Genomic DNA, 7266 nt, shown 5'->3' on the forward strand with positions numbered 1-7266 from the left:
GTAGAGTAATCTCCGCTCAAACACCTCGCCATCTAGAGGCCGTTAGGTTTTTTGTCGCAGTTCAATCAATATTTAGCGATATTAAACCATTTTATAAGGGCAGGTAGACCAGACAATTACCAACAGCTGGACGCGTTCTTGTACGCAGAGATGCGCTAGAAGCGCTACGGAATCGAAGAGGCGGGAGCGAGCTTTAATGTATAAAACCAGAGCATTAGTGTAAACCAACGATTCTTATTGACCAATCAGCGATTGCGTAAGAAATAAGCCAATAAATACGAATAAAATAGCTGAAGTTAAGATTATAAGATTAAAATTAAGCATACAGCCGCATCGGCAGCAATTACCACCGACATAGGCATTCGCCCATTGACTGCAACATTCCTTGAAACGCCACCACCTCTAAAGGGACCGAGTCATTGACACACACTTAGTAACAGGTGTAGCTTTAGGTCGATTAGCAGAGCTACGAAGGGCTCCAACCTTTTTAACTATAGGCCAAACTCCGATCTTACCATAGAAATACTGCTTTTTGTGGAAATCGTATCGGTGCCGCGCAACTGCGCCAAAAACGTGATTTTACCGATGTACCTTTTGTTCTGACATGACCGATATGGAAGTTGATCACTTGGTAATACTTCGTGGCACCTTCATAAAGACTCAACCACTTTTCATTGACATGCACGGTGTCATACTGTACATGTGATGCATTCTTTACATCCTGGCACCTTAACATCTTAAAACACAATAAGTTTTTTTAGTTGAGAAAACAGAAATAAAAATTAAAAAATACATGCTACTTAACCGAGCGGCAAGTCAACGTGACTTAACACCCATCGAAGACGCTTGATCTTGTGGTTATCCGTAAGTGTAGGGAAGAAGCGCGGTGTAGGGTTCCGTCGGCAAGGTGGCGCTGGCGTGCACTTCTTGGTATTTCGGTTGCAGCGGCGAGCGGGCGCTGAGTTTGACGTTGTATTTCAAAACGTGACTGAGTGCGTATAAGCCTCCGCCAACCATGAAATTAGTGGTTCGTACCCAGCCATCTAATTAGAATAATTTAAGCCAATGGAATGGTAGTATTCGTTTAGGTGCAATTTATAAAAAAACAATCGTCATATTAGAGAAGTACAGTGTGTCCCGCTTTTTGGTCATGTGTGTGGATCACACACACTCTTTCTCAGATGTGGCAATATTAGATATTTAAGCTAAAGCTGCTGCGTGAGCGCTGCAGACGAACGTTACGTGCGACATGTCGGGGATGCCGACAACACACGATGGCCATGGCCCACTCAACTGGATATATGTGGATCACACCCACCTTCTCAGTGCTCTGCAGGAGCGTTTTAAGCGGCTGTGTGAGCACTGCAGGCTGCTTGTGAAGAGTGTGGGGTGAGTTAAGGCTGTCAGACCGGCAGACTACACAAGACGGGTGTTGTCACTGCCCACGTGGAATATGAAGCTCCAGGACGTGTCAATTGCTGTATATAAACCCGAAAGGGCGGGTTAAACGCTCCTAAAATGTGTTCAGCCATCATTGAGAGTGCAATAATCTACAATGTAATATAATACTTCGAAGTAGAAGAAGAAGTATCATTAGAAAGACTGAACCTTTATAGACAAGCATGATAATACTAACACTGCCTCATCACGATGACTTGTAGCGTTTGTAGGACTCTTCAGCTGCTTCTTCAATTCTGCGATAGTACTCTTGTCGGAATGTTCTCACCTCTTTTGCATTGAAGCCGCTAGCTGTCCACGCCTTTAGCTTCGACTTAATTAAGATGAGCTTCGACGAAAGCACCTCCACTATGCATTCTGCAACTTCCTCCATGTAATAAAGCATGAAGATTACACAGTCAACCGCATTCCTCTGCTGGGGCTTTGTGTTAAAAACACCGTGGCTCCAGTCGCATCTTCGAAAATAGTCGTCTCGTTTAAAGCGCTTTTTACATATTACCAATTTCACGGCTTCAATTGCGTAGGCCGTGTCGTGGTAATCTTTCATAGAATTGACACGAAACAAACTCGCCGTGCCATTTCGCAATGATTTAGCCACAACGTCAAAATTCCAGTGGTCATTTCCGGTAAATTGTAACTAGTACAAATGGGTAATTAGCCCATTCTACCGGACCGGTCAGTTGCTCCATGCGAGCAGCCCTTTTGACTGCAACGGTCAATGTTCGTGCAAGGTCAATTGTCTTGTACGTTGAAGTTCCACATACAAATACAGAACCAGGTACATATTTGATATAGAGATGAATGTAGTAGTCAACCGCAGTCTCGGTTAGCCATCCACCAGGCAAAATACTTTTGAGATCGTCAGGAAAAATACAAATATACGTATTATCATTTCTCTGTTCAAGCACTGTTGCAGTCTTCGAGTGTCGCTTTCGCAAAAAGCGTTGTCCCGCGGTTCTGGTGGACACTTTCATCTGCCTTTGAGATTGGTAAATCAGCCTTAAATAGGTTTTCTTCTGAGTCATCAGTATCACTACTTGAGACTGAATTTCCATCAGGGCTGCCGAAAATACTGTCATCGTCACTGGCAATAGCACCATTACAGCCTAAAACATTACATCCAGTGTCAGGAACTGTTTTGCATCCGCAATTAATGCCGTCTCACCCGAAATATTTCTATAAACGGCGCCGTTTACACAATGTTCACCGGCGCTTGCAGCGCTAATTCTGGGGCTTACTCCACCTACATCGGAGGTTGCATCTCGAGTTGTACCACCAACAATCCAACTTGCACCACCAACATTGGATATTGTACCACTTGCAGTGGAGTTTGTACCGCCATCAGGAGCTGCAATATCGCCGGCAATTGCGACATCACCACCTAAAAATATTCCCCCCCCCAAATTTACACCACCACACGAAGTACTGTCCTCGCCACTAATTACACCATCATGTATAATATTGTCCTCGCCTGAAACTACATCATCAGCCGCAATTTTGTTTCCGCCAATATTCTCATCACCACCCGAGATGCTGTCGCCGCCACTTGAACTTGTACCCCCTCCACTTGAGCTTGTACTCCCTCTTTCCAAGACATCAGTACCGGCAGCCAAACAATTGCCGTCTTCACCTTGAATCTCTGCGCTATCTCCGCTGCCATAGACACAAGTAGAGTAGTACTTAATGAATCTTTCCACGTTTCTTGGGAATGGCGGTTGGGAATATCTTGCTGGAATTCTTCCAACTCCTGGCAATGGACCAACAACTCTGAAAATCTGCACACACCTTTTTCTCAAAGACAAACGTGAAAGTATCTTAGTACTATACCTTCATATGGTCTCATTTTCGTTGACGGCCCGGCCTGCTTGCGTCGGGTGCGATCTGAGCCTGTAATAGAATCCAATTTTCCCAGTATCGCTTCTTCCAGTCACGCAGTGTCTGGGGCGAAACTCATACCTGCCGCGCAGCTTCTTCGGGGCTCCACTCAGGATGTTCCTTCCACTGCTTCAGGAGCGCGATTCGCTCCTTTTCCGTCCTCTGCACATTCACCCGTTTCCCCGTGTTTTAAATCACCTTGCGCCTAATCTGAAATGGGGCTATCTCCCAGCCAGTCACATTGATAAATATCAGATCTATCAGAATAATTCTGAGGCAACAACCTAACGTGAGTCTGAGACCACGAGCTAAGGTGAGACCACGAGCTAAGGTGAGTCTGAGACCATTAGCTAAAGTGAGACCACTTGCAAAGGAAAGTAAAGAGAAATTCGGCAGACCCTACTTGATCCTACTAAGCTTGAGTATGGTAAGTACTAGCTATTACATAGTGATAATTGTAACAGTGTTGCTGGTATTTTATAACCACAGGTGATGTCGCTGCTTCTATTGAATATAATTTTGCTTCAACTACAATGTTCGCTCTGGGCGATATTTATTCAATTAATTACAGCGTGTTATATTGAACGACTGAAGTAGACATCAGCAAGATACGGGATCATCACGAAACACTATTGCACCCGAGCTACATCATAACAACTATTAAAACGATGCATCTCAATAACTCGGAAAATGTACACGAGCATGAACTAGTGCTATTAGATAATCTTGAGGAAAGTATGTGCTTCCTGGTAATTTTTTCACTTATTACCAAGTAAGTAGCCACCTGAATCTACTCATGGTAACATTGGCGAGCGTTGACTGGAATAGATTACTCGACCGATGCAGTGAACAAGCCTTGGAAATAATGATAATCCAATTCAGAACTATGGTACTTAACATGTCAGCAAGGTGCTGGCCAGCATAGCGACGTAGCCATGCAATTACCAAAGAAAAAGAAGAGCTACATCAGCAGCAGCATGAAGAGACTTGCATTGACGACGCCTCGTCGCAAGCTGGAAGCCTTTCGGGTCACACAACTGGTCCTGGGGCGTCGACTCTACTTTAAGGGTATTTTACGCCGGGAAGCTGCGCTCCGGATGATATTCGTAGACTTCCTGAAGCTGGCCTTCAGGCGCATCGACAGCGCGCGCACTATCGTCTCGATTTTCTCCCTGTACGTGATGCTGCAAGCGCTGGCGATTCTCTGTTCGATGTCGGAGCGGTTCTGGGCGAAAATATGAGCACAGTCGTCACGATGCCAATAATACAAGCCGTCTGCGTGCTGGAAAGTTAGATATACCAATGATAAACTAATGAGAGAATATAACTTAATAGCTCTGCCGTACCACAAGCCCATTCTAAGCTATTGTGATCGCTTGTATGTGTTAACCATTAAAATAAAGGTTGTCAAACGAAATGTACAAGCTTACGTACTTCTCACTTGCCGGCTCCGCAAAATCAACCGCACTAGTCTCTGTGTGTACATCCATCCAATTGTTTTCTCCACCATAAGTGTTTGCAGCAACTGTCTCGTCCAAGTTGACGCTGTCATTCGTGAAATCACGAAGAAACGTCTGAACCGTTGCACTCCGAAAATTGAACTCAACGAGGAGTCACTGCTGACACCCGAAACGAGGCAGCAAAACACAGTCTCTATAGCGTGATCACTACTTTGCAATAATGAGCGAGTTGCACGCTTTCGTTTAGCATCGCAGGCACGGCAAATTCTGCGATCATTCAATTTCACATGTAACCCTCCAACATCAGGTACACTTAGCCCGATGGCCATGCGTCCACATATGTCATGCGCACAAGATACAATTTTATAGTAGTACGCGCACCCGCACTCAAATGCAGTTGTGGTGTCGTAGAACACACAAATACCGTCAGATGTGGATTCCTTACATAAACCACAACAAATCGCCGAGTTAGGTCGGCGGTTGTATGGCCTGTGCAGAGGGTGGTCCCCTCGCGGTTTGGCCCAGCCGGGACAGACGAGTGGCTCGCTTCCACTCGGGTCCGACTAACCAAGTCAGAGCACTTCCGAGGCTCCGCCGAGTTTGGCTCCGCAGATCTCGCTCACAAACCTTGTGCCCTTCACCAAAGGATGGACGACGGCGCACGAGCGCTTTTACAGGTCACCGAGCGCAGATGCTGCTCAGCTAGAGGTGTCACGGCACCCGGGCTATCCGACGTACCGGCCCGCTGAGTTTGCGGGACTTTCTTTCGCGCGTAGCGAGACTTTGTCCTACTCGGACCGACCTAATCTCTTGGCGCTACCAGTCAATACCCTACAAGCTATGCCTCTCGAGTATCAACGGCAGGCATAATCCAGCCCTATGCAGAGACTTACCGGAAAAGTGTACACGTGTCTTGGACTAGAAAAATTCTGCTCTGTTATCTTCTGGGAGCCTTTTCGGCTCCCCCTATTTAATATTATGTCTCTTATACACATATCTAGTGAAATGTAGTCGTTTTGGATCTCTACCGACCCTTACGCTGGGTTCAGGCGACCGTTAACCTCAGCGGTCATCCGAATAACATCATCCGGACAGATCGCTGAGTACTTACCGTGAATCCTTTTGTTCCTAAGCGCTGGTCTACCAGACCGAGCCGATTTCTTGATCTAAAGTAGGTTGACGTATGGCCGAATCTGGAAATCACTATAGTGCTAACTATCCATCCCGTCGGTGCCATACCAACATGGTGTGCTCGTCGGACTGACCATTTCACCGCTGAGCGATAAAATGTTGACGCTGACTTTTTCTCATCGTCTGTCAGACACATCCGCAGAGCTAATTAAACCCACTCCCGGTGTTTTGTCTACGACCCGCGAATCACCAATTGCGGCAATGTTAGCAATGTCCTCGTTATCACGTCCAGTGTCTCCAAGATAACGAACCCGGACTTTTGATTCGTCGCGGGTTCGGAACACTGCAATTCGACGAGTTGAAACTGGTACTTAAGCTAATCGTTTGACTTCTTGAGGGGGGGGGGGGGTAGCGAACCCGTTGCTGGCGTAGGTGCGCAAATGGAGTAGTCTTCTGCAATAGATTTGCCAACACCAGAGCCGACTTGATATCCACTGTTTATAGAAATAATTTACAAAGTCCAGCAAACGAGAATCACGCTCTCAGTCACCCATCACTTGGTTTCAGACTGAAATCAAATCTTCGTCTCAAAGTGTATAGGGCATATCTCGAATTCCACGGTAAGCAACTGCCCGGGTCGAATGGGGCAAGTGCCGAATCCGTTTTTGAACACCACATAGCACGTGAAAAAAAAACATCAAGTACTTGCTGCAATCAAAGACAGCAATCTGTGATGGTGCGTTTAGCTGGGCAGCTTCGGCATCACCCATAACAGCATCAATTCTGCGTGGATTTTGTGTGTGTGTCTGAAAAGGTCTCGTTAATGTCTCAATAGCCTCGAAGTACTCACTTCCCGTGCGCTGGCTAACAAAACGTAGGGCGCCCAGGTGGTACACACGGCGCTTATCAATGAAGCCACACGTGATGACAGGGTATCCAAGATCACTGAGCTCAAAAGTCGCGTCCAGATGAAAATTAGGAAAGTTAGTTTCGCTCGTTGTAGTGCACGAATGTCTCGCAGCAATTTCATCGTAGTGATGTCCAATATAAACGCTGCTCGTCCTCTCCGTTCCTCACAAATAGGAAGCCGTTTTCGTCTCCAACGTTTCCAAATACGAAAGCTGTCTCAGGGTCAATGCCCGCTACATAAGCCTTAGCATGCATCAGCTCCTTCACTCGTTGAATTAAGTTTTTGCTCCCTTGAAGCCAGCGTATATACCTAACGCTGCGCTGTGCCTAGGCGTACGATGGGTAGCCCAGGACCGGTTTCGGGATGTCAGGGGCTCGCAGGAGATTACTCCAGATTAGCCGAGGTGGTACTGCATTTTTGTTCATTCGGTGG

This window comes from Phytophthora infestans, genomic scaffold, assembly GCF_000142945.1.
Source record: "Phytophthora infestans T30-4 supercont1.25 genomic scaffold, whole genome shotgun sequence".
Taxonomy (NCBI): domain Eukaryota; phylum Oomycota; class Peronosporomycetes; order Peronosporales; family Peronosporaceae; genus Phytophthora; species Phytophthora infestans.